The 25909-nt window shown below is 43.5% G+C and overlaps 1 protein-coding gene across 5 annotated transcripts in view; it reads right to left on the bottom strand.

Annotated features, from left to right (window-relative positions):
- The window catches only part of RABGAP1L (RAB GTPase activating protein 1 like), a 530232-nt gene extending 506499 nt beyond the window's left edge, over positions 1–23733 (bottom strand). Inside the window, exon 1 of one of the 5 annotated variants that reach the window (XM_073356445.1) lies at positions 23596–23733. The gene's annotated coding sequence lies outside the window, so the exon portion shown is untranslated. Of the gene's footprint in view, positions 1–23126; positions 23382–23595 lie in introns of those variants that run through there. The other 4 variants (XM_073356440.1, XM_073356444.1, XM_073356441.1 and 1 more) reach the window with 4 other exon arrangements.
- Between the last annotated feature and the right edge of the window lie 2176 nt (positions 23734–25909).

The raw sequence follows: 25909 nt of genomic DNA, 5'->3' as shown, positions 1-25909 counted from the left end.
ATCAAAGCCTGAAATTCTGCTAGCCTCACAGCCAAAGTAATAGCCATCAGGAATACTACCTTCTTTGAGAGATGAGAAAAAAGATGTAGTCATTGGTTTAAAAGCTGGTCCCTATTAAAACCAAAAGCAGCAAATTCAGATCCCAGGATGATGAGGGGTCCCTGTAACAGGGTGACACCTCTCACAAGCTCCCCTCTTGGCAGAGTGCATATGCTGCACTCTCTTTCTGCCTTGGGGTGAGTCTTCAGCAACTCAGCCCTCCGGCCGGCCAAGTCACACACAGTCTGTATGTGAAATGAAAAGGAAATCCCTTCCAGGTTACAAGTCTAACAGTGGCCTCTCTGTGCCCTCTGTAACGTCTATCTACAGCCCTGCCCCTGGATTCGCTCCTCAATCAGTCCAGCAAGGCCTATCGCAGTACTCTGGTTTGAACAGTCTCTCAGCCTCTTCTGGGCTCTCTCAAATTGTCCCTGCTCTGGTACAGATCAGTGCTCCTCGGCTCCCTCCCCGGAATCAATGTCTTCACCCTCTCAAGGCCTTTCTGTCCCCAGCTCTCCTTCTGGGCAACAAAAAGAGTTCAGTTCCCTCTTCTGGGGTACATCAAAAGTCCAGGCCACCTCCCCAGTGGCTAATTGAGGGGATGAGGGGCCAGACCCACCCACTACTTTAGATCTCAGCCCAGGGACCCTATTGATAACAGCTATGTCCCTTTAAATAAACTGGATTCCTTTAAGTAAACTGCGTCGCTGCTACAATTCCCTGAGCCACAATTCTTCACCCTTACCTCAGGGCCTTGCCCTGGTTGAGTCCCAGCAGCCAGCCCAGAGCGCCTTCTTGCTCCCCTCAAGTCTCTGCCAGCATTGCTCTGTCCAAGGTCCTCTGGCTTCCTCAGTTACCCCGGCACACCATCCATACTTCTCCCACTCCAGCTAAGAATTGCACTCTGGCCCTGCAGCTCTTTTTATATTAGCCTGCTGGGCCCCGATTGGCTTCTCCCTTCAGCCCCTTCTGATTGGCTGCATCCAACACAGCCATTCTTGGCAGTTTGGAGGACCCTCTCCACTGCCTTTTTCTGGGGTGGGATGTGACAGGGCTGTGAGGCCACCAGCAGGGAACCTCAGGGCCTAGTCCACTCCATCACAGTCCGTACCTGGGAAGAACTTCTTCCAACCTTTCAAGAATCTAATATTGATAGGGTTGGTGGGGAGGGAGGGAATAGATCTTCCCTTCTAAAAGAGGATGGAATGCTGAGAGAACTGTCAGATGAACTCTCAAGAAACTGACAGTAAGTCCTTCATCCTTTAGGTGAAGCTGGTAATCCTGGATAAACTTAAGAGGAGCCCATGATGGAGGAGTATCTTTCTGCTGGGATCAGAGAGAACCTCTTCCATTCCTTAAGGTAAGTATATCTGGTGGAAGGTTTCCTGCTATTTAAAACATCTCTCCAGGAAGCTGCCTGTTCCAAGAGTTACCCAGGGAGCATCCAAGCAGCCAGTTGCAGGCTGAGAGAGCTGCAATGCAGAGTCTGGCCATGGTCCTGCAAAACTACATCTGAGACCAGAAGAATAGATACTGGATCTCAAATCAAAAGGCTCAACAGGTCCAAGAGCCAATGCTGATCAGACCAGGCTGGCACTATCAAAATTAGCAGAGGGATCCTGTCTGGGTTTGCACAAAACTTTTGGCACCACAGGAACGGAGGGGAAACATGCAGAGACATTTTCCCCCTCCAGGACACTAGAAAGGTGTCTGACAAAGATCCAGTGCTTGACCTGCCCTTGAACAGAACTCGTAACACTTCCTATTCTGTTGGGTGGGAAATAGGTCTATTTTTGGCATTCACCAAATCCAAAAAATAGGTTTTGCAACATAGGGATCAGAGATCACAAATGGTCCCCTCAGACAATGACCTGCAGAGATGATCCACTACACAAGTGATTCTCAACTCGTGACCCATGGGCCACTTGCGACCCAATCAGCACACAACTGTGGCCCATGTGACATCCTCAGAGCCATAGAGGTAGCATATGTATTGTGTAGATGAGGCCCACATAACACAGAGAGTTGCATATGCAAGCCACAATGGTAAATAGGTTGAAAACCACTACACTAGACAGTTTTGAAACCCAAGGGAGGTGAGATGCTTTGAGCACAACTCCATTCTTTCTGCAGACAGTCTAGAGGTTGTGACAAAGTTCCTCCTCTACCTTGGTGGGTCTTGCGCTTATTGACGGATTTGCTCGCCTTGGAGCTTCATGGAAGCCCTCAGTTTGGCCGTTTTCATGAACCCACAGTCTAGGTCAACTCCTCCTGTGTCTGACCAGAAGTTGGGAGGTTTGGGGGGAACCCAGGCCCACCCTCTACTCCGGGTTCCAGCTCAGGGCCCTGTGGAATGCAGCTGTCTAGAGTGCCTCCTGGAACAGCTGTGCGACAGCTACAACTCCCTGGGCTACTTCTCCATGGCCTCCTCCCAACACCTTCTTTATCCTCACCATAGGACCTTTCTCCTGATGTCTGAATGTTTTTACTCCTCAGGCCTCCAACAGTATGCGTTCTCACTCTTAGCTCCTAGCACCTCTTGCTCCCAGCTCCTTACACACGCATCACAAACTGAAATGAGCTCCTTTTTAAACCCAGGTGCCCTGATTAGCCTGCCTTAATTGATCCTAGCAGCTTCTTGATTGGCTGCAGGTGTTCTAATCAGCCTGTCTGTCTTAATAGTCTCCAGAAGGTTCCTGATGGTTTTGGAACCTTCCCTGTTGCCTTACCCAGGGAAAAGGGACCTACTTAACCTGGGACTAATATATCTGCCTTCTATTACCCTCCTGTAGCCATCCGGCCTGACCCTGCCACAAGGTATATTGCTTCTTGGCCAAAGGGATTCGACCCTAGCACCTCCATACTTCTTTAGGAAGAACACTGCACCATTGTTGTCCAAGAGCACGTCTCAGAACCACTTTTGACATGGGGAAGAAACACTTGGCAGGCCAGGCAGATAGCTCGAAGTTCTCAAACACTGAGGTAGAGAGAGAGAGAGAGAAAGAGATCCTGATCTGACCAGAGACCTAAGTCTGAAAATTACCGAAAAGAATTCCGCAACCAAAAGATGAAGCATGACTAAGATCATGGAGGGCAGGGTTAAGGCAAAAGGAACCCCACCGTACACATTAGCAGGGTTTATCCAACAAAACACTTTGAAGTATGTGAGTCAGCATGTCCAGTAGATAAGAAATGGTACACTTCAACCACTTCTGCATGACTGATGATATTTGGCATGAGGATTCACATATGTGCAAGCTGCAACATTGGCCTAGAGTTCCAGGAAATTCCTCACTGTCGTTTAAGGGTAAACCTAGAAGTCTTTGCACAGGTGCAATATTGCCTGAAACCCGGCCTGAGGTTAATACACTCATTATGGTCAAGAACCACTCCTACGGATTAAGATTCTCTCTAAAGGGAGAAGAATTGAGTTGTCCTTGTTGATCAACAGGCCAGCAAATGGAAGAGGGGCTGAATCTTTTTGATGGCCACTACTACTTGCTGTCTGGATTGATCTCGAACTAACCAATCATCCAGATACGGGTATACCAGGACCCCTGCCTTCCTGAGATGTGCCATAACGAATGCCAGGCACTTTGTGAAGATTTGAGGGGCTGACAACAGGCTGAAGTGAAGGACCATAAACATTTGCTGCAATGGATCTTAAGAACCTTCTGTACCTCTAGTGAATGGCTACATGGAAGTAGGCATCCTTTAAGATGAGGGCAGCAAATCAGTCATTGGGTGTAGGGATAGGATAACAAATGCAATGGTAACCATATGAAGCTATCTTTTTAACAGTGTTGAGGTTTTCATAGGTCTAAAATAGATTTGATGTCTCCCTGGGACTTTGGAATTGGAAAATGAAAACAAAATCACATACCATGAGGGTGAGGTGATACTTCTTCTGGGGCCCCTAACTGTAACAGGCTGAACTTCCAGAATTAGTAGAGTTTCATAAGAATGATCCCTGAAAAGAGAGGGGGGATACAAATGCATTGCAGGGTATAGCACAGTTCTACTGTGCTTTGAACTCATCCATCTGGTGTAACGTGGGTCCAAGCACTTAGAAAGTGAAAAAACTTGCTGACAAAGCAGGGGAAATAATAGTCATGGGCCAGCCAATCAATCAGTAAAAAGTCAAATAGACTGCTTAGATGCTACAGACTGTTTAGCAGTAACAGAAGGTTGAGGAGGTGTTTCTTTGCATCCTATGTCACATGCTCAACAGGGTAAAACAGATACCTCTGCTGGACCTATTAGACAGCTGGACCAAAGGGCTGAACTGCCTTCTCTTAGGGCCTGGAGCATAAATGCCCAAACACTTTAGGGCTGCCCAGGAATTTTTTAGATAACGCAGAATTTCATCTGTCTTCTCTGAGAATAGATCTGAGTTTTCAAAAGGCAAATCCTCAACTGTATGCTGGAATGCCCAATGACTTCAGGCAAGATGTATGATGTATAGTGACTCCCATCACCATCACTCAAGCCACTGAATCAGCTCTGTCCAACAGAGCCTGCAAAGATGATATTTCCACTTGGTGGCCCTCACAGATAAATAATTTCCTCCCTACTCTAATCTGGCAATTTATCCACAAATTGAAGCATTGAGTCCCAAATAATCACAACAGGCTAAGACAGCCTGTTCATTCGCAATTCTGAACCGAAATCCTGACGACGATTAATCCTTGCTTCCAAAGAAATCCAATTTCTTTGCACCTTTGTCTTCGGGAGTGGATTTAGACCACCATTGCATTGCCTTTCCATTCACAGCCATCATCAAACAGCACAGATCCTCGAATACTCATGTCCTTGGGAAGGAACTTAGTACTTTCCTCCATTCTTTTGGACATTGGGCATGAGAGAGAATGGAATTTGTCAAAGGATTTCTATAGGTGCCACAATGACATCAATAGGTAAAATATCCACTAGCTTTTGTGGATTGGGCTAGACTAGTTCTATCTGAACACCCTGGGAGGCAGCTACCCTTTTCAAAAGTTCCTTGTATGTTGTAATCATAAGGAACCAGGGAGGATGATTCTAAGACAATGGCCTCATTCAAGGATGAGGAGAAAGTACAGAGAGTGCACGGTAACATCCCTCTTTTCCGCTGTGTCTGTACTGGAAGGGTCAGGCACTGGATGATTGGTACCAACCTCAATATTGGATAAAGTACAGTGCCTTGATGGAGATTTATTGGTATGCCGACAAGGCGATGAGGACCATGTAGGATAAATATGAAATTAAAGAATTAGAGTTATCTTAAATTTGGTTAAGAAAAATGTGTTGTAAAGCAAGGCCCTGATTAGGAAGTAGAAGAAAGGCCTTGAAAATAATGAGTTATAAGGCCAGAAGGAATGAAGTAGAAAGGATGCATGGTTCAAAGAATAACTAATGAGATTAAGGGAAGTTTCTAAAAAGAAGACCTCTGGCCCAGTAAGGAAGACTGCAGATGGTTTTCAATAAAACAAAGATAATCTGTTTTAAAATAAGCCAACATGGCCCTTTCCCACCCCATATACCAGTGTTAAAGCATATGTGAACCCAGGTGTAATGGAAAAATTCTCAGGAAGGGAGGAAAGGCCATGAGAAGAAAGTAGGTGGTAAATTTTATCTAGATTAAGATAAAATAAGGTGGAACTGTCTCAAATTGTTTTTTTAGCTAAAGTCAGTAATTGGCAATGACATCACTTGTTTATTAAAGGGTATAAAAATTTGTCAACTCTTAAAGGGTTTATTGCTAATACCTGCCTGACCACGTTGGAGCCAACCAATATGGGTCTAAGCACCTCTGGGTGTAGCCCACTTATAAGAAGCTTGATCAAATGCTTATAAATGTTGTTTATTTTTAAACACTGTTTGGATGTAGTAAATTGCATATGACTTAGGCTTTTTAGGCATGTTCAGAGCAATTGTATAAGTACTATTTGGTTAAATTAGTATTTGGTAGTTTCCCATATCAATATTAATAATTTTAATTATTAATAATTCTAACAGACCTGAAGTCTGGAGGGACACCTCCCTCCCCAAAGATTTCAAAAAGGCCACACTCTTCCCCAAGCACCTGTTACTCAGTTGCCCTGGGAGAGGTCTAAGGAGCCAAGGCAGTGGGTAGTAAGGCTAGAAGCTCAGCCTCCCTAAATCTGAGCCACCATGCTGTGATCCAGGGAACTCTTGATGCCAAATGGCAGACGATGAGGGGTGCACAACAGGGAACCCCTGCGTTGGACATCTGTATCAGACTTCACCAAAGGGTGTCATGTGAGGTCTCAACCAAGAACCAGTAGCCCACCTGTCATCATAATAATTGAAAAATATATGTATGGATAACATTTAAGGAGTTATGTATCCATATTCAAAATTATGCTCAAAGGACTTGGAGTTAAGACAAGTTATCAGAAGATGACATACCTTCGAGGTGTTCCCTTCAGGCAGGAGGTAATTGACACCTATCTCCCACTAATGAAGCTCTCAATTCCCCCATTTTACAAAATGGCATCCTCTGCACAGCATGACCTCACACACAAGGCCACGCCACATGGAGGATACTATTTTTCTCTACACATTTGTGCCTCCATGCAGCGTGACCTCGCAAACACCGTGCATGTGCAAGGGCACTCTGTGTGGAGGATACCATTTCAGAAAGCAAAATGGCATCCTCCATGTAGCATGACCTTGCACGTACAGTCGCACTGCAGGGTGGGTGTCATTTATAGAGTTACCCACAATCCCAGATAGTATATCTGAAAATGGGGTCATACAGGGGAAAATATTTAAGTACTGCTAGTCTACCCTCTTTCTAGCGAGACATCAAGTAACCTCATATATTTTGAATTTTAAGTAATAGTATATGCATGTTCTCCTTTCTAAGTTCAAGCAAATCGTCCTGAGAGAACCTCAAACAATACCTTTAAGCAATTGCTCGATATTTTCAATTAGTTCCCCCCCTTTCAGACTGAACTGAAATAGAAGGACAATATTCCTAAAAGTGCTTTAAAACAAGGGCAGCCTTATTTCTTGGACAACTACTGGAAACATGAAAATGAATTAGGGGTACTAAAGGTCTGTAACTGATATGTAAATATAATAAGAGAGCTTAGGTGGTTTGTGTTGTTCCCTGGTAGAGCTGCTGGTTACCAACACTGGTCTATACTAATTGCTTACAAAACTGAATTTGATATTGTATTCTATGTGTGCCTAGAACATTTGTTGGATCTACACTTGATCAACGAACTGTGATTGGTTGCTTATGTGGTTCTGGGTGAATTAATTGTTGGTTGGTTAAGAATAACCAAGTGTCCAGATCTGAGGAATACTGTCCCAGACATGTAAAAGACGACTTGGAAAGAATCTAGTACTAATGTTAATAAGCTAAGACTCCTTGGACTCAATAAAGAGTTAAACCCAATTAAATTCCATTCCAATATTGACTAACGTTTACAAAGATTACAAATGTGGTTTGCTAGATTTTAAAACTGAGGTCTGTCACCTCAGAAAATTGACCCCCCGCCCCATTCACACTCAAATCAAAAAGCCATACGCTTCCACAGATGGCAGCAATGAGAGAACTAGTGTACACAGGGCACAGGCATTTTCACTCTTGCATCATTTAACCCTTTGCTTAAAGCAGGGCTAGATGACATAACAGTAAAGACACCTGCACTCTGACACTAGCACATCCACCGCTGTTGCCCCCAACAAAGCTGCACCAGTTGTAGCAAACGGTGGGAAATTTCCTACAAAAAACTAGTTTGAATAAACCAAAAGGAGTCTTTATGGTCTAATACAGTGGATCTGTAATGAATTCAAATTGTTCTATAGGATATGAGTTAAATCAAGGAGAATGGAATCACTGGAAAATAGATTCCTTGATGGATCCTGGGGGGAGAGATAGCTCAGTGGTTTGAGCATTGGCCTGCTAAACCCAGGGTTGTGAGTTCAATCCTTGAGGGGGCCATTTAGGGATCTGGGGCAAAAATTGGGGATTGGTCCTGCTTTGAGCAGGGGGTTGGACTCCTGAGGTCCCTTCCAACCCTGAGATTCTATGATTGTAGTCTTGGAGGGGTCAAATGCCTATCCAAAAAAAATTGAAAGCGCTGTTCAGTTTTCATCTTAGTGGCCTGGAATACAAATAGACCCCACCATGTGAAAATATGGCAGGGTCAATTGGGTAAATAAGTCCAAATTGGAAGGCAGCGGGAATGTGGCTGAGCAAAGGTGAAAACCAATTACCTCATGGAAGTGTGCAATCACCAAGGGCAAGAGGGGAAGGTTAGAACTTATTTCTGACTCAGGTATGATAAGTAAAGCTTTCAGTTCCTGCTTAGAATACAATCACCTGGGTGAAGCTTAACTTTTGTATAATTTAATGTATTTTGTTTTTCATGTTCCCAAAACAAAACAACTTTAAACCTGGACTTTCTCCTGGAAGGTTTGCTTGGTTGGCTCATATAAAGCTAGATTTCTGCCATAGGGCCTAACTTTCCCAAAAGAGCAACTTGTTAATTTTGTTTTCAGATTTGGTAAAAAGTCAACTTGTTTTACCTTAAGTATAGTTGCCCACACACAAGTGTAGCTCTCCCCCTCGGATTTTACTACTTTCCAAGAAAGTTAATTGTATACACTATTTTCATACAGCAGCAGTCACTGGTAACAAAGAACAGCAGCTGAAAATTTTACTTTGATAATGTGTTTCGTTGGGTACTGCATACACCCAATTAAGAATACTAACCTGTTCATTTATCTACTCTGTATACATGTAACTTCCATTATACTTAAGGAGACAATATATATTTATCAAAGAGAAAACAGGTTTCCTGGATTTTGCCTGGACTGTCCATCTAAAGATGATAAATAGGCGTTTCCCCAAAAACATGAAATCTGTGTTAACATAATTCAAAAGTAGGGCTGTCAAGTGACTAAAAAAATTAACCGTGTGATTAATCACACTGTTAAACAATAGCATACCATTTATTTACATATTTTTGGATGTTTTCTACATTTCAAATATATTGATTTCAATTACAGCACAGAATACAAAGTGTATTTATATTTATTTTTATTACTGGTGTTTGCACTGTAAAAACAAAAGAAATAGTATTTTTCAATTCACCTAACACAAGTACTACAATGCAATCTCTATCATGAAAGTTGAACTTACAAATATAGAATTATGTACAAAAATACTGCACTCAAAAACAAAATGTAAAATTTTAGAGCTTGCAAGTCCACTCAGTCCTACTTCTTGTTCACCCAATTGCTCAAAAAAGTTGGTTTACATTTGCAGGAGATAATGCTGCCCGCTTCTTGTTTACAATGTCACCTGAAAGTGAGAACAGGCATTCTCATGGCACTGTTGTAGTCGGTGTCACAGGATATTTACATGCCAGATGCACACACTTCAACCACCATACCAGGGACATGCAACCATGTTGATGATGGGTTCTTCTTGAAAACCATCCAAAGCAGTACGGACCAACACATGTTCATTTTCATTACTTGAGTCAGATGCCACCAGCAGAAGGGTGATTGTCTTTTTTGGTGATTCGGGTTCTGTAGTTTCCACATCAGAGTCCTGCTCTTTTAAGACTTCTGAAAACACACTCCGTACCTCGTCCCACTCAGATTTTGGAAGGCACTTCAGATTCTTAAATCTGAGTTGAGTGCTGTAGCTATCTTTATAACTTTCACATTGGTACCTTCTTTGCATTGTGTCAAATCTGCATGAAAGCGTTCTTAAAACAACCAACCATATGTGACGGGTCATCATCCGAGACTGCCATAACATGAAATATATGGCAGAATGCGGGTAAAACAGCGCAGGGGATGTAAAATTCTCCCCCAAGGAGTTCAGCTACAAATTTAATTAACATGTTATTTTTTTAAACGAACCTCATAAGCATGGAAGCCTGTCCTCTGGAATTGTGACTGAAGCATGAAGGGGCAAGTGCATGTTTAGCATACCTGGCACATAAATACCTTGCAATGCTGGCTACAAAAGTGCCATGAAATGCCTGTTCTCACTTTCTGGTGACACTGTAAATAAGAAGCGGGCAGCATTATCTCCTGCAAATGTAAACCAACTTGTTTGTCTGAGCGATTGGCTGAACAAGAAGTAGGACGGAGTGGACTTGTAGCCTTTGAAATTTTACACTGTTTTGTTTTTGAGTGCGGTTATGCAGGGCTGGCCCACAACATTTTGGCACCTGAGGCGGGGAGCTCAAATGACGCCCCCATACCCCCTAGCTTGGGCCAAAACTTTGAAATGTCTCAATTCTGCCTTCTTCCTGTTCTACTCCTCTCATAGTACTGCTCTGCTACCTACCCCAATAAAGGAGAACTAACAACTTAAAATGCCTTCTTCAAAAATTTTAAGTAACACTTAACTTTCAAAACACCTGAACAGCAAATGTAACTTTTCTTGTCTGCGGAGTAAACAGTGGCATTTTTATCTGTTTGAATAATCTAATTGGTGCTTTCCGTGCCTTCTTAGTTGCAAAGATCTGAACTGCTTCCTGAAGGTCCACAGTCTGGGCCAGCTCATGCTCTATTGAGATGGTTGTAAGGCCGACCAGCCTCTCCTGTGTCATTGTGGAGCATAGATGTGTTTTTATTAACTTCAGCTTGGAGAAGTTGCGTTCTCCACCGGCAACTGTTACCAGAAGTGTTAGAAGTATGCACAGAGCAACAAAAGCATTTGGAAAGAGGGTGGTCATCTTATTTGTGCACATATATTCCAGAACAGCCTTTGGAGTTGATCCTGCTGAAAAGTATCTTGAAAGGGCTTTCAGTTCATCACCTAAATAACTCGCATCAATATCACGCATGTCATCATGTGTCAACACTGTCTCTAGTGCCCTGCTTTGCTGGTGTAGGTCTTCTTCAGGTATAGTAAGGAGTTTGGGAATATCATACAACATCCCAAATATACTGCTGTGTTCCTTGAGCTGCATGAAACATTCTTCAACTGACTGTATTGCACAATCTAGCACCTGGTTAAAGAAATCAACTTTGAATTGTTGTTTGGGGTCTCTTATGGGATTATCCCGTGTCTCAATCAAAATGTCGTCATCTTCGGTGATTCTTGTATTCTTGAATGGGTGGGAAAATAGCTTCAATGTGAAGTTCCTCTGCCAACTTCTGTGCTCTCTTCAGAACGTTTTGAAATCTCTCATCTTACCGGTAAGACTGTAGGTATGACTTTGCTTTGTCCCGTTGTTCCATTGCTCCAGATATATCAAGGTCAACACCTTGGAGTCTCTTGCTTACAACATTTATTTCAAACAGTATGTCATGCCACAACACTAAGCCAAACAGAAATTTGAAGTTATGTATGTTACTGGTGATTCCATTTCCCTCTGCCACTGTTCTCTCATGAACAGTTCCTGCAATAGCATTATTCTCCATATTGGCAACTATGGCATCATTTATCTTCCCAATTTGGTGTTTGATAGGCTTTATCACCTTCCACTCGACTTTCCCATCGTGTGGCACTCAGTCGTTTCAGTGTCAGAGAGGATGTTCCCAGAAGTTGCTTCAAAATTTGCCATCTATGAGTTGATACAGAGAAAAATACATAGATGCTTTGAATTACATTAAAATATTCAGCAGCCTCACTAGAAGCTGATGCTGCATCACTGATCACCAAGTTCAATGAATGGGAACTGCAAGGGACAAAAAAAGCTTGGCGGTTTAGCTCTCGGATCCGTGTCTTCACTCCTCTGTTCCTTCCTCTCATGTTGGCACAATTATTGTAGCCCTGACCTCTCATGTCAGCTATCGCAATTCCCGTATCTTCCAGCCTTTTAAGGAGCACATTTGTCATACCAGCTCCTGTAGTATCATCAATGTCAATAAATTCTAGAAAATTCTCTCTGACAGTCACCATTGCAGGAATATTTTCCCCAAGTTCTGTTGTTGTTACAAAACGCACTATTGAAGTCATTTGTTCCGTATGGCTGATGTCAGATGTGCAGTCCAAAATAACAGAGTAATGTCTTGCTGACTTCAGACCTGGCACAATCTTCTGCTTGACTTTTGTTGCCAGTAACTGTATGATCTCATTTTGAATTGTTTTTTCAAGGTAGTGGTGTGTGTACATTTCTTGGGTGGTGACTCTTCTTAGATACTAGGTTTTGGCTGGCAAGCATTCTCACAATGACAATGAGCCTTTTCAGAACCTTTTGCCAGTAAAGAAACTCTGATGCAATCATCTATGGTGGCCTTTAACCTTAGTCTCATCTCAAGCTCTTTCCACCTATGGAATGCTCTCTGGTGATTTGCTGCTTTCTCATGACATGCCAGATTTCTAGCCAGAGTTTTCCAGTCCTTTCTTCCTGTAGAACCTAATGTAGCTGGAACATCAGACTGGAAGAGTTTGCAACAAAAACAGTATGCAGCTTTCTGGGGTTGAGTACATAAGCTATGGCTTTTCCACTTTGTCACCATTAGGTATTTCACGCCAGTAATATGTTGGATGGCAACTTCTGTTTTCATTGTCTTTGGGAAACATGAAGTTTTTCACTTGCTGTGCCCATGCAGTTTAAGGAAGTCCCTCAGGCTACAAGTGGGTCCACAGTCCTGGATCATCTAGACTTAAGGAACAAAACTCAGCAGCAGCTGTTTCTTGTGCCTCCACCACACTCTTCTCTGATCTACACTTTTCTTCAGGAACTTGCACGGTTATATCCATTTGAGATGGAGATATGGATGTTGCAGTAGCTGCCAGGTCACCTGCACTCTGACTAACTGGAAGATCAGGCATCTCCTCACCACTCACATCCTCACTGGGGCCGGAAGGCTCACCGTGAACATTTGTGTCTATGTATCTCAGGAGAGCTCCTTCCTGATTAGATAGAAAAACTTCCTTTGCTTTCTTTCTTTTTCTGAATGCTGCCCCAGAGGGGCGTTTTCGTCTTTCACTCATGACTGCTGTTCTGTGCCAGCTACAGTGGCTCTCAACACTCAATTGAAGGGGACAAATAAGCAGGCTGATAGCAGGGCCTGAGTGAGGGAAGATATCAGCGTCTTAAGGGGCGAACTGGCTCCTACTACTTCAGTTGACTGTCTGTTCTCCTCAAGTGGGTTCAGGGAAGCAGCAGGAAACAGGAAGCATCCTGAGAAGCTGGTGTTAATCAGTCCAGGCTCCTGGGGGTGCTAGAGAGGTACATCAGAGGCGGCTCCTCCTCCTCTCTCTCCCTGCAGCTCCTGCAGCTTTCTGTTATTCCCTCTCACCTTCTCTCCTGCCTGCCTGTTATGTCTCTTGTGCCCTCCTTCCTCCAGCACAGCACTCCACCCTCTCTGTGCATCTAGAGCAGACAGAATACATATGCACCACAAGCAGACAATTTTTTACACTCTGGGTCCCAGTGGCACCCCCACACACAGTTGGCACCTGAGATGGCCACCTCAGTTTGCCTCATGGTAAGGCCAGCCCTGAAGTTATGTAACAAAAACATCTACATTTGTAAGTTGCACTTTCAGGACAAAGATCGCTATGGTACTTGTACCAGGTGAACTGAAAAATAATATTTCTTCTGTTTATCATTTTTACAGTGCAAATATTTGTAATCAAAATATACACTTTGATTTCAATTACAACACAGAATACAAGTTATATATGAAATGTAGAAAAACATCCAAAATATTGAATAAATTTCAGTTGGTAGTCTCTTGTTTAACAGTGCAATTAAAACTGAGATTAATCGACAGCCCTACTCAAAATACTAAATTCCTCCAAGGAGCTTGTACATGTGTATACTAAAATGTTTAAGACACAGACACTAAGAAATAAGCCAAATGGAATTTTTCAGAAAAATTTATGACTTTGTTTTAGTAGAACTAGGTCATATCCTAAGTCTTCAAGCCCATTTATTCCTTGATATTTTTGGTTGTGTCTCACCTTCGTATGGAAGGTATCTCAAAATAAATTTTACAATTCAAGATAGAATTACTATTAAAATTAGTGTTTCCCAGCTCCAGGACCAAAGTTATTTGCCCACCCTGCGGTAATGAAAGGATTAAGAATATTTTACCCCATATCAGAAAATCAACTTCCACTGAAGGAGGAGAATTTTGTAAAGCTATACAATGCCAGGGTGAATACAAACCAATGATTTAAAAAAAAATTGGACTTCTTTTATTTAAATTGGATTTTTTGGATAAAATGTTTTTTGAGGAAAACACCTATCTAAAGACTACATTATAGCTCCAAATGTATCCCATCATGGAATAGGGATTATAAATTCTATAGTGTGAGACAATATATTCATGTAATGTGTAAGAAAAGTTTTGTAAATGAGTTCCAATAGTTCATGGATTAGGGAACAAATTTTATGAGGTTCCAGGGGCTTCTTTATAGCTTATTTAGGTTAATACTTCTATCTACCCAATGGGACTCAGTGCTCAGTCCAGAAGATACCATCAGAGATCCTTAGTTTTGCAGTTCTCAAACTGAGGATTTGTGACTCCAGAGATAACAGCAAAAATGTTTTAAAATAAATAAGTGATCTGGGGAAGATTAGATCTGGACAATGAGAAGAAGTCTGGAGATAAATGTGAGAAGGGAGCGACAGGCTGTAGAAACAAAAGTGAAACTGTTTGAGCAACATATTCCAGAAGTCTTGAGGTCTTTCTGAGGGTAGCCTTCATTGATTTGAGATCTACCATACCACTCTCTAAATAGAAGGGGAAACCTATCATAGCAGCAGGCCATGAAAGAGACCCAGTTCGGGAATATTTTAATGAAGTTCCTCTACCTGTGGGTAAGACAGGCATGCATGCAAAAAGCAAAACAGTGCAACAAAGAAATGCAAGGCCTGGTTGCCCGAATGAAACATCATGAGAAGTGTTCCCTCTCAGGAGGAAGTTGCGTTGAAGATGATGAAAGGAACATGTCTGAACATGCAGAATCTTCAGGTTGGTAAACTTTTTTATTTCATACTTCTTTCTTAAGGACTGCCTGTCTTCCTTTTGGACTATTCTTGAATTCTCATGTTTGAGCAAAAAAATATAGTTGTTACTCTATGGTACTATCATTTTAGATGGAGTTGTGATCAAAAATAAATAGCTGAAATTGGTAGATCTTCCTTTTACAATTTCATCTTTAACAGTAGTACTGTCAGTCAATACAATGAGTAATACTAAATGAGCAGTATGGTGGTAATAATGAAATAACTGCATTGACTTATTTGTTTAGGAGAATCCATCCTCAACATACAGGATTCTGAAGACTATCCACCTTCAAGATCACCATCATTTTCTATAGTTTCAGAATTATCTGCCAATGATAGTATTTCAGTCACATCATGTATATCACATAGCCACAGTACATCACCTGTAGCAAAAAAGAAAAGAAAAATCTCCATCATCCAGAAACAACCATAGAGAAGTATGTGATAAGAACCAGCAGATTACAAAAAGAGATGATTGATGGAAAAACTGCCCAGTTTGTTTATGCAACAAACTCTCCTTTCCGTATGATTGAGAACCCACACTTCATTAACATGGTTCAGTCATTAAGACCAGGATACAGTCCACCCAACAGAGCAGATGTCGCAGGCAAGTGGCTGGATAAAGTGTATGAAAAAGAAACTGAGCAGTGTGCAAAAGGTCTAGAGGGTGAAATTGTTAACCTGAGTCTTGATGGGTGGAGCAGTGTCCACAATGATCCTGTTGCATGTGCTTGTGTGACAACAGCAGGAGGGAATGTCTTCCTTACAGAAACAATTGATACATCAGGAAACACACACACAGCAGAATACTAACAAGAAGTAGCAGTAAAAGCTTTAAGAATCTGAAGAAAATTTCAAATGTCTAGTACGCAGCTTGGTTACAGACAATGCTGCAAATGTATCCAAGATTAGAAGAAATTATTTAGAAGAGAGAGTCCCAAGCTAATAACATACGGTTGCAGTGCTCATTTGATGCACCTCCTATGTTCCAGAAATAAAGGCTAATGTTGTTGAAATTGCAAAATACTTCCGTAACAACCACTTTGCAGCAGCTGCTCTGAAAAAAGTGAGAGGAACCAAGCTAACTCTCCCACAAAAAGTGCGATGGAACTCAGTAGTGGACTGTTTTGACCTCTATATCAAGAACTGGCCTAATCTGATGACACTTTGGGAACAAAATTGTGAACAAATAGATGGCACTGTCACAGCCAAAGTTCTCAACATTGGAGACATTGTTGACATTAAGACAAATGTTGAACGCATGCTGAGTACCCTGAAACCTATTTCTGTAGCCTTGAACAAAATGCTGGGAAATAGCTGTTTTATTGCTGACGCTGTTGAAATTTGGAAGAAACCGAGTGAGATCTCCAAAAGAGAAATATGCAATAATAGAGTTAAATTACAAGCATTAAAAAAATGAATGGGACAAGCACTATCTCTAGCTCATTTTCTTGCAAATGTTCTCAATACTCGGTACCACGGTCAAACCTTAACTGCTGAAGAAGAGGAACTGACTATGACATGGACATCCAGCAATCATCCCTCTATAATGCCAACTATAATAAACTTCAGAGCTAAGGGTGAACCATTCAAGCAATATGTGTTTGCTGATGATGTTTTAAAGAAAGTCACACCAGTGAACTGGTGGAAGTCACTTAAGCTCTTGGATTCAGAGACTGTTGAAGTGATAATCTCACTTTTAACAGCAGTAGCTTCTTCTGCCAGTGTAGAAAGAATATATTCTTCCTTTGGACTAATTCATTCCAAACTGAGAAATCGTTTGGGACTTGAAAAAGCAAGAAAGGTTGTTTTTCTTTTCCAGATTATGAACAAACAGGAAAATGAAGGTGAAGACGAATGAGTTAGCTGCAGAAGACAATACTTTAAGTTTCTCATGTTGACCTGGCTGACATAGTCAATTTAATTTGTGGGCTTTTTTAAATATTTCATTTAAAATTGTTTTTAACTAAAATAGTTAACAAAAACAAACCTGATTTTAAAGAACTTGAATGTTTAATTAAATGCAAAAATTCATATGCTTGTTTTGTTACACCTTTGTTAAAATATTGTATGTTTGCTGTTGAAGAAACAAATCCAGAATACATAACTTTGTTGTTTTAGTTCAATAAAACAATTTAAAAATCTGTCTGGTGATGTTCTCCTCCTAATACAGCATGGCAAGAAAATCCTCCAAATATTAATGATTAACCTGTTGAATTGGAGATAGTTCACCTCCCAATGACTTCATAAATATCTGCTTCAATTACCTTTGGTATATGAAATAACCAATCATTTTCTGATATAGCTGTAAAACGAATCTGAAAAATTTTCAGAATATATCACTTTAAAATATGTAGTATGTACCTTATAACAATGAAACCTATATCTATCTTTGAGTTGTGAAGAATATGTATTAAGGTTACAACAAACAAGAAAAATGCACTTTTATGTAGAAATCCATGATTAAATTGAGTCTTCCTGACTAGTGATTTAAATCAATTTGATTTAAATCAAATCCACCATGAATTTAAGTATTAAAAGTGTTTTCTTGCAAATTACCGCTGTGGCACTATGCCCTCATATTCTTCATAGAAATATTGTTATATGATATGATTATGGCATAACTATGATGCATTTTATGCAAGGTAGGGAATGTGAGATATCACTGGAAAGGGTTATAATGTAACCTATTGAATATGATTATCCTATTTATATGCATGTGTCATTTTTGTATCTGAAGTCAGGAATATTGTGTATGCATCTATTACAAATGTGTTTACACCTGAGGAATGCCCACTGGACAGAACGCAATCAATCTAGATGGCCAGTTGGGAAGGGACATTAGGGAAAACTATAGGTCTCTGAAATGCTAACCTCCCACCAGGAAGCCTTACGCTGCAAACAGTCTCTGAGTTATATGAGAGAGACTCTGAGTTATATGAGGCTACAGGGACATGTGACCAAGTCACCTGGTATTGGACTTTATGATAATACTAGTGTTTTTCCACTGACAGGAGGTGGTGGGGGCTTGGGGGAATCAAACTGGGAGACAAACAATTCCTGCCATATGCAAAGATATTTAAGGTAGGGGAGTGACATCTTTTGCCAAATCCAGAAAGGCAATTAGGTTGGAAATTCCCTTTACATTTAAAGTTTCTCTTGGGTTCCCTGGCCTATTGCTGTGACCACTTCATTCCCCTCTTTGAATCCCTTCACTTGTTCTTCTGCACGATATAAAATGTAAAATTCTTGCCCTAGCCTTCAAGGTCCTCTACGCCCTCAACTTGTCTGCCCTTGTCCTTATTATGTTGATGCGCAGCATCATACTTGGGGGGGGGGGGGCAGAAGGACGGGGGGAGAGGAAGTCGTGGCATTCTTCTATACTTCACCAACAAACCAAGTTTTGATTACTTGGGGAGACTCCATTCTCAGTAGACTGTGCAATGTGCTAAATACAGTGTTGTTCTGCTAGGATCCATTGGACTCCTCCAGCTTGGCTCCGGTGCCAAGATAGGGATATGGGTTCCGTATATGGCCCCACTACAGTTAGGGAATCCCATTGCAGCAAAGCCATCCACTATGACCTGCACATTTCCCAGAGTCACTACCCTTGATATCAGCAGATCTTTGATTGCGTGGGCTACTTGCATCACAGCAGCCCCCACAGTAGTTTGCCCACTCCAAATTGATTCCCAACTGACAGGTAGCTGTCTGGCGTTGCAAGCTTCCACAGGGCTATCGCCACTCGCTTCTCAACTGTGAGGGCTGCTCTCATCTTGGTATTCATGCGCTTCAGGGCAGGGGAAAGCAAGTCACAAAGTTCCATGAAAGTGCCCTTACACATGCGAAAGTTTCGCAGCCACTGGGAATCGTCCCAGACCTGCAACACTATGCGGTCCCACCAGTCTGTGCTTGTTTCCTGAGCCCAGAATCGGCATTCCACAGCATGAACCTGCCCCATTAGCACCATGATGCATGCACTGGCAGGGCCCATGCTTTCAGAGAAATCTGTGTCCATGTCCTGATCACTCACGTAACTGCGCTGACGTCGCCTCCTCGCCTGGTATCGCTCTGCCAGGTTCTGGTGCTGCATATACTGCTAGATAATGCGTGTGGTGTTTAATGCCTAATTGCCAAAGTGAGCTGAGTGGCCTCCATGCTTGCTTTGGTATGGCGTCCGCACAGAAAAAAGGTGCGGAACGATTGTCTGCCATTGCTCTGATGGAGGGAGGGGCGACTGATGACAGGGATTACAGGGTTGGCTTCAGGGAGCTAAAAATCAACAAAGGGGGTGTCTTTGCATCAAAGAGTATTTCAGGCAGGACTTCACGGAGGGTTCCAATAAGAAATGGTGCACCTAAGTTATTGTTCTTATTAGAACAAGGAGATTAGCCTGGCCTCTGACTGACACATGGCTGGATTTACCTCGCTGCACCTTCTCTGTGAGTGACTGCAGTGTGGCCTAGAGGAATGAGTCCCCTAGACAGGGGAGGGGGGGAAGCAAATGAGTACAAAACAAATCTGGTCTATTTCTTGTTTTGATCCACTCCATCTATCTTTTACATCTTTGGCTGGCAGCAGACGGTGCAGAAGGACTGCATGCCATCCACATCTCATGGCTGCCCGGCAGAAGATGATGCAATAGGACTGCTAGCAATCCATATCGCCTGCCTGCTCACCATAAGACGGTTCAATAGGACTGACTGCAGGACTAAAGAGAATGACCTGGTCAAGTCACTCCAAATTTAGTCCCTGCGCCCATGTCTGCCCAGGCGCTCCTGGCCGACGTGGTTAGGAGCACCTTGGACATGACGATGACGGCTACCAGTCGTACTGTACCGTCTGCTGCCAGAAGGCAAGGGGTTGATGCTGCTGTGTAGCAATGCAGTACCACGCCTGCCAGCACCCAGGAGACATAGGGTGACGGTTACCTGAGTGGGCTCCATGCTTGCCGTGGTATGGCGTCTGCACAGGTAACTCAGGAAAAAAGGTGCGAAACGATTGTCTGCCCTTGTTTTCACAGAGGGAGGGAGGGAACGGGGGCCTGACGATATGTACCCAGAACCACCCGCGACAATGTTTTAGCCCCATCAGAGTGCTCCATTGTGACTGCTCTGGACAGCACTCTCAGATGCCAGATTGTTTGCCATTGCTCTGACGCAGGAAGGGGCAACTGAGGACACAGCTTACAGGGTTGGTTTCAGGGAGCTAAAATCAACAAAGGAGGTGGCTTTACATCAAGGAATATTTCAGGCAGGACTTCACAGAGGGTTCCAATAAGAAATGGTGCACCTAAGTTATTGTTCTTATTGGAACAAGGAGGTTAGTCTGGCCTCTGATTGATACATGGCTAGATTTACCTCGCTGCACCTTCTCTGTGAGTGACTGCAGTGTGACCTAGAGGAATGAGTCCCCTAGACAGGGGAGGGGGGGGAAAGCAAATGAGTACAAAACAAATCTGGTCTATTTTTTGTTTTGATCCACTCCATCTATCTTTTACATCTTTGGCTGGTAGCAGACGGTGCAGAAGGACTGCATGCCATCCACATCTCATGGCTGCTCGGCAGAAGATGGTGCAATACGACTGCTAGCAATCCATATCGTCTGCCTGCTCACCATAAGACAGTTCAATAGGACTGACTGCAGGACTAAAGAGAATGACCTGGTCAAGTCACTCCAAGTTTAGTCCCTGCGCCCATGTCTGCCCAGGCGCTCCCAGCCGATGTGGCCAGGAGCACCTTGGACATGACGATGATGGCTACCAGTCGTATTGCACCGTCTGCTGCCAAAAAGCAATGGGTTGCTGCTACTGTGTAGCAATGCAGTACCGCGTCTGCCAGCACCCGGGAGACATACGGTGACGGTTACCTGAGCAGGCTCCATGCTTGCCGTGGTATGGCGTCTGCATGGGTAACTCAGGAAAAAAGGCACGAAACAATTGTCTGCCCTTGCTTTCACGGAGGGGGGGAGGGAACGGGGGCCTGACGATACGTATCCAGAACCACCGGCGACAATGTTTTAGCCCCATCAGGCATTGGGTTCTCAACCCAGAATTCCAATGGGCAGCGGAGACTGCGGGAACTGTGGGATAGCTACCTACAGTGCAACACTCGCCTCGGTACTGTGGAAGCACTCCGCCGAGTTAATGCGCTTAGAGCATTTTCTGTGGGGACACACACACTCGAATATATAAAACTGATTTCTAAAAAAAACTACTTCTATAAATTCGACCTAATTCCGTAGTGTAGACATACCCTTAACAATATAAAGCCTAATGATAACACTTTATATTTCATAGACTGATTCATAAAGACAGGAAACTTGAAGCAAAAATACTATAGGGAAGGAGAGGAACAAGGGGCAGAACTACAGGTGACCATAAATGCAAGTAAATTTTCCCACCCTGTAAGGCTGAAAGCAAAAATAAGGAACTAATAGTGATGGTAAGTAAAAGTTTGGTAACAAAATGAAAAACATACTGTACCCTTGATCTTTATGCAAGCCTCTTATTGACATCATTGGAGGCTTCAGTGCAGACATGGGTTGTATGTGGCCCACACCTTAGCACATGAACCAAAATTTAAAGTTGAATTCAGCCCTCTAAACAAAATGAGGCTCAGTATTCCACCATATCTCTATGAAAATTACAGTTAAATACTTCCATCAGTTCTTCAGATTTAGCTTCACCTTTTAGAAACACTATTCAGACCGTTCTGTGCTAACAAGTCAGTCAGTATTCCAGGCCCAATCAAGTTCAAACTGCACATTTACCTCATACCAGTATCATTTGATGTTTAATTATGTCAGATGTACCATACAATCCAAATGTGCTGCACAAACAATGTTGGCCCCAGTCCTGCAGAGATTTATACATGTGCTTAACTTTTGAAGACTACTCACAATGTATCACGGTGAGTACATGTACACGGGAAGCCTGCAGAATTGGGGCATTAACCTTAAAATCACCAATTCCAAAACTTCAATATGTGCAGATGTCTTTAAAAAGGCAAAAAGTTATATTTTGAAAATCCGGTTTCAGAGTAACAGCCATGTTAGTCTGTATTCGCAAAAAGAAAAGGAGTACTTGTGGCACCTTAGAGACTAACCAATTTATTTGAGCATAAGCTTTTGTGAGCTACAGCTCACTTCATCGGATGCTTATGCTCAAATAAATTGGTTAGTCTCTAAGGTGCCACAAGTACTCATTTTCTTTTTGAAAATCCATTTGTACACGGCCGCTTTGTTACACTTTGTTGATGGCTTTACATACAGGATAAAGTGAATTTTAAGTCCCCAAAACATGCAAGCACGTTGACATACAGAACTTGGGAGTTTCCTTAAGTCAAGTGAACACTTCAGTGTGGTAACATGGGTTTGCGGAGAACAGAATTTGTTGCTTTCTATCCTAACAGGCAGGAAGTTTGTGAAAGAGGTAGGGGGTGCAGCTGCTCTTTACCAAAGTGGGATTTGGCATCATGTTATCAATATCAACATGAAGCTGGCTAAAGCTTGAAAATGAAAACATGAGAAATGTTTCTACACAGGCTTCTTTTAAACAGAAGTTTTTTTTTCTCGTTGTTGGTTTTATTTTTTTAAAGCGGCTGGTACTTTATAGCTCAAAACAGAAAAACATTCAAAATCCCTTGCTAAGAAAAATTATGAGATGTAATTAACATACAACAAAATCAAATGCGAACAGCCCAGCCCTGAACCCTTGACAGTGAGATTAAAGTAATTGCCACACTTTAGAAACACACAGTAGAGCAGACGTGCAAAGTCTCACTCCTTCAGAGAGCGACTCCCTCGTTTGGGATTACGTTTTAAGGAGTTTTTAAAGTGTCTCCATGTGCATGAAGGGTTTTGCTGTGTGTATCAATTAAGTGTTTGTGCTCCTCAGACACACAGACAGATGCAGACTGCTGCTTTGCTAGTTTTAGACTTGGGAAGTGACTTCGCTTTTCCTATGAGGAGAAGAGAGGAACTCTTCCACCGAATCCCCCCTTCCCAGCTCAAGAGGCGAGCAACTTTACCATTACACGCCAGCTTCATAACACATACACACACACCCCCGCAAAGCTGCACTAACCCAAGGACCGCTGGAGTGCAGGGAAGCACACACACACACACACGAAATACCTGGACACGGAGCAGGACGACACAGCAACTCCCGCACCAAAACACACACACACACCTCGCGTCTCCTCCTCCTCCTCCTCCTTTCGGGGCAGGGGAGGCGCAGCCGGCGACTCTGAGAGGACCGGGGGGGGGGGGGGGGCAAACACCGAGGCAGCAGCAATGTCGGCAGGTCACAGCTAGTGCCGCCCCCTGGCAGGAGAAGCCACCCGAGGTCACGAGGACCTGTCACAGGCTCAGGCCGCCCACCCAGGGCAGGGCAAAGCGAGACTAAACACTCGCGGACCTGAAAGAAAGCAGCTCCCTCCCCTTTCCGGGCACCAGCGGACCCAAAAGAGAACCGCTCGCGCCCCCCCGCCCCGCCCGGTGAAGAGGGGCGAGGTACCGCCTCCTCCCGTCCGCACACAGGGGGCAGCCCAGGCACAGCGCAGGAGCGGGACCTCGAGACGTTGTTCCCCTTCCCCTCGCTCACCAGACGCAGAACTCTGCGTGCTCCAGCCCGGCCCGTTCCGGCTTCACTCCAACACCGGCGCTCCGAGAAGTGGGGGGGAGGGAGCGAGCAGGAGGGGAGGAGCGGGGGGAGGGCCGGGAGTCGCGCAGCCGCGCTGAGGTTCGAGAGGACGGCGAACATTCCAACAGCGGAGCGCGCGCGCGGGTCCAAGAGACGCAGGCCAAGCGGCCGTCGAGGGCGGTCTTTGGAAAAGGCGGTGTGAGGGCGCCCCCAGCGGCTATTGTTGCCTCCTGCTCGTTGGTGCGCGCGCGGCGATCTACGGCCTTCTGACTGAGGGGCCTGCCGCGCGTGCCCCGTCAGTCATTGGCGGTTCAGGGCAGCCGCGTGCCCTGCTGCGCGGACTGCTCGCGCGTACGAAGGGGGCGCTGTGGGTTGCTCATCAGGGAGAGCCGCTGAAGCCCCGGATTTTCCAGGGTGGCGGTTAGGCACCTAAAATAACTGGTCTGAGCTGAGCTTTGCAAGGGGGGTAGCCGCACGTCTCCTGAGGAGCGGCTCTGCCAGCTCAGCCCCTTGCCCCCAGGCGCCTGGGGGTGGCTAGCTAGCTGCCTTAGTGTGGCTAATTATGTCGGTGCCTAGCTTCAGGAAATTGAAAACGTTGCCGTTTGTGGCTGCTTGCTGACACGCGTTGCTGCGTGGCAGGAGTAACTACCAACCACAGAGGTCAGAAAATCCAGAGTCAGCCCCTCTCCTCCGAAAAAAACACCCCATTAAGTGAGATTGGCGTGCAAGTCATGAGGCTCTTTGAAACAAGTCTGGTGTGGTTTTCTGTCTGTCACCCGATATTTAATATGTGCCACGGCTGAGCTCTGGCACTTCTAGACTTGGCAGTTTATAGCCCTAGCATCTCTGGAGTTGCTGCATCAGTTATGAATGAAAAAAAGTGTTTTAGCCCTGGCACCTCTCATTACAAATTAAGCATTGCTGTCAGCTGATTTGCAAACTCCCGATGCAAGTCCTCAGGGTGGGTGTCAATCACAGTACTTCCAGCTCTTGCAAATTAAAGTGCTTCCTGCTACAGCTGCTGTGAAAATAATGAGAACACTTGCTTTCATGCAATTATGGTGCAGGTGTCTGTAAGTCTCATAACCTTCCTTTCTAGCCCTGGCAGCCACCTGTTCCCATAGCTGCCAAAGCTTGTGCAGCTCCACCTGTAACATTTCTGACAAGTGAGAAAGTCATTAATGTATGTATCCTAATCCTATATAGTTTCCCATTATTACTTGCTGTGGGGGACAGGGATCCATGGCAGGGACATTGGAGAATGTCAAATATGGAGAGGCATAAAACCTTCACTTCTTTCCAAAAAAGTCAATTGCTACTGATTATCCCATTCTCCCATGCCCCAAGTAAATTAGTGCCTTTCTACTTTTGTGCTTGACCTTCAACTGCCTCTGGGCCTGCTGGATCAAGTACATAATGGCTCAACATAGGGGGGGATTATATTGCCCTATAATTCCAGCAGATGATACCAATTTGTTTCTGATTATTGACCCATCAACAGTTATATATCCATTTATGTAACTGGAGAGTGTTCTGTTGGTTTCCTTTCTCTATTTCTTTCACTCTTATTCTCCTTTTATGCTGAAACAAGCTATAAAAATAAATTGTAATTAAAATTAAATATACATATTATAGAGCTTGTCAGGGCTGCTTCTGCCTCAAAGACAGATCAAGGGTGGTTGCCTAGAACAGCAATGTGTTAAGAAGCTAAGGTGACCAGATAAGAGGTGAGGGGTAATAAGAGTCTATATAAGAAAAAGACCCAAAAATCAGCACTGTCCCTTTAAAATCAGGACATCTGATCACCCTATAAGAAGCATCACTCCAGAATGCTTAATAATGACTATTTATTGTGTGAATGACTGTGGGCTGGATGGGGCAGATTTTTCCAATTAACATAAGGCAGCAAATTTGTAGAGGTGGCACATGATTTATATAATTAGGTAGGATTTAGAAAAGATGGTGCAGGGATATCTTATTTATGCAATGTTCTACACTAGTTTCTCTCCACAGAAGCTAGTTCTACACTGATTTTCCATGCAAGGAACCTGGGTATACTGATGGGGATCTTGGACAGGGGATTAGCAACTATGGCGATCCTATGGCCAAAATTCTATGCTTTTGGATAGTTCAACAGGTCTAGACAACCCTAATAAACATACAAGAGATTGCCAGTATGTTCTGGGGGTGGAAATTTTAAGGGAAAAAGCTAGTGCAGACAAGACCTTAGGAGTTACTGTAACAATAATAGATACAGCATTTACACATGGAAATG

This window comes from Lepidochelys kempii, chromosome 8, assembly GCF_965140265.1.
Source record: "Lepidochelys kempii isolate rLepKem1 chromosome 8, rLepKem1.hap2, whole genome shotgun sequence".
Lineage (NCBI taxonomy): Eukaryota > Metazoa > Chordata > Testudines > Cheloniidae > Lepidochelys > Lepidochelys kempii.
The sequence above is the reverse complement of the archived record's forward strand: the minus strand, read 5'-3'. Positions and strand labels throughout refer to the sequence as shown.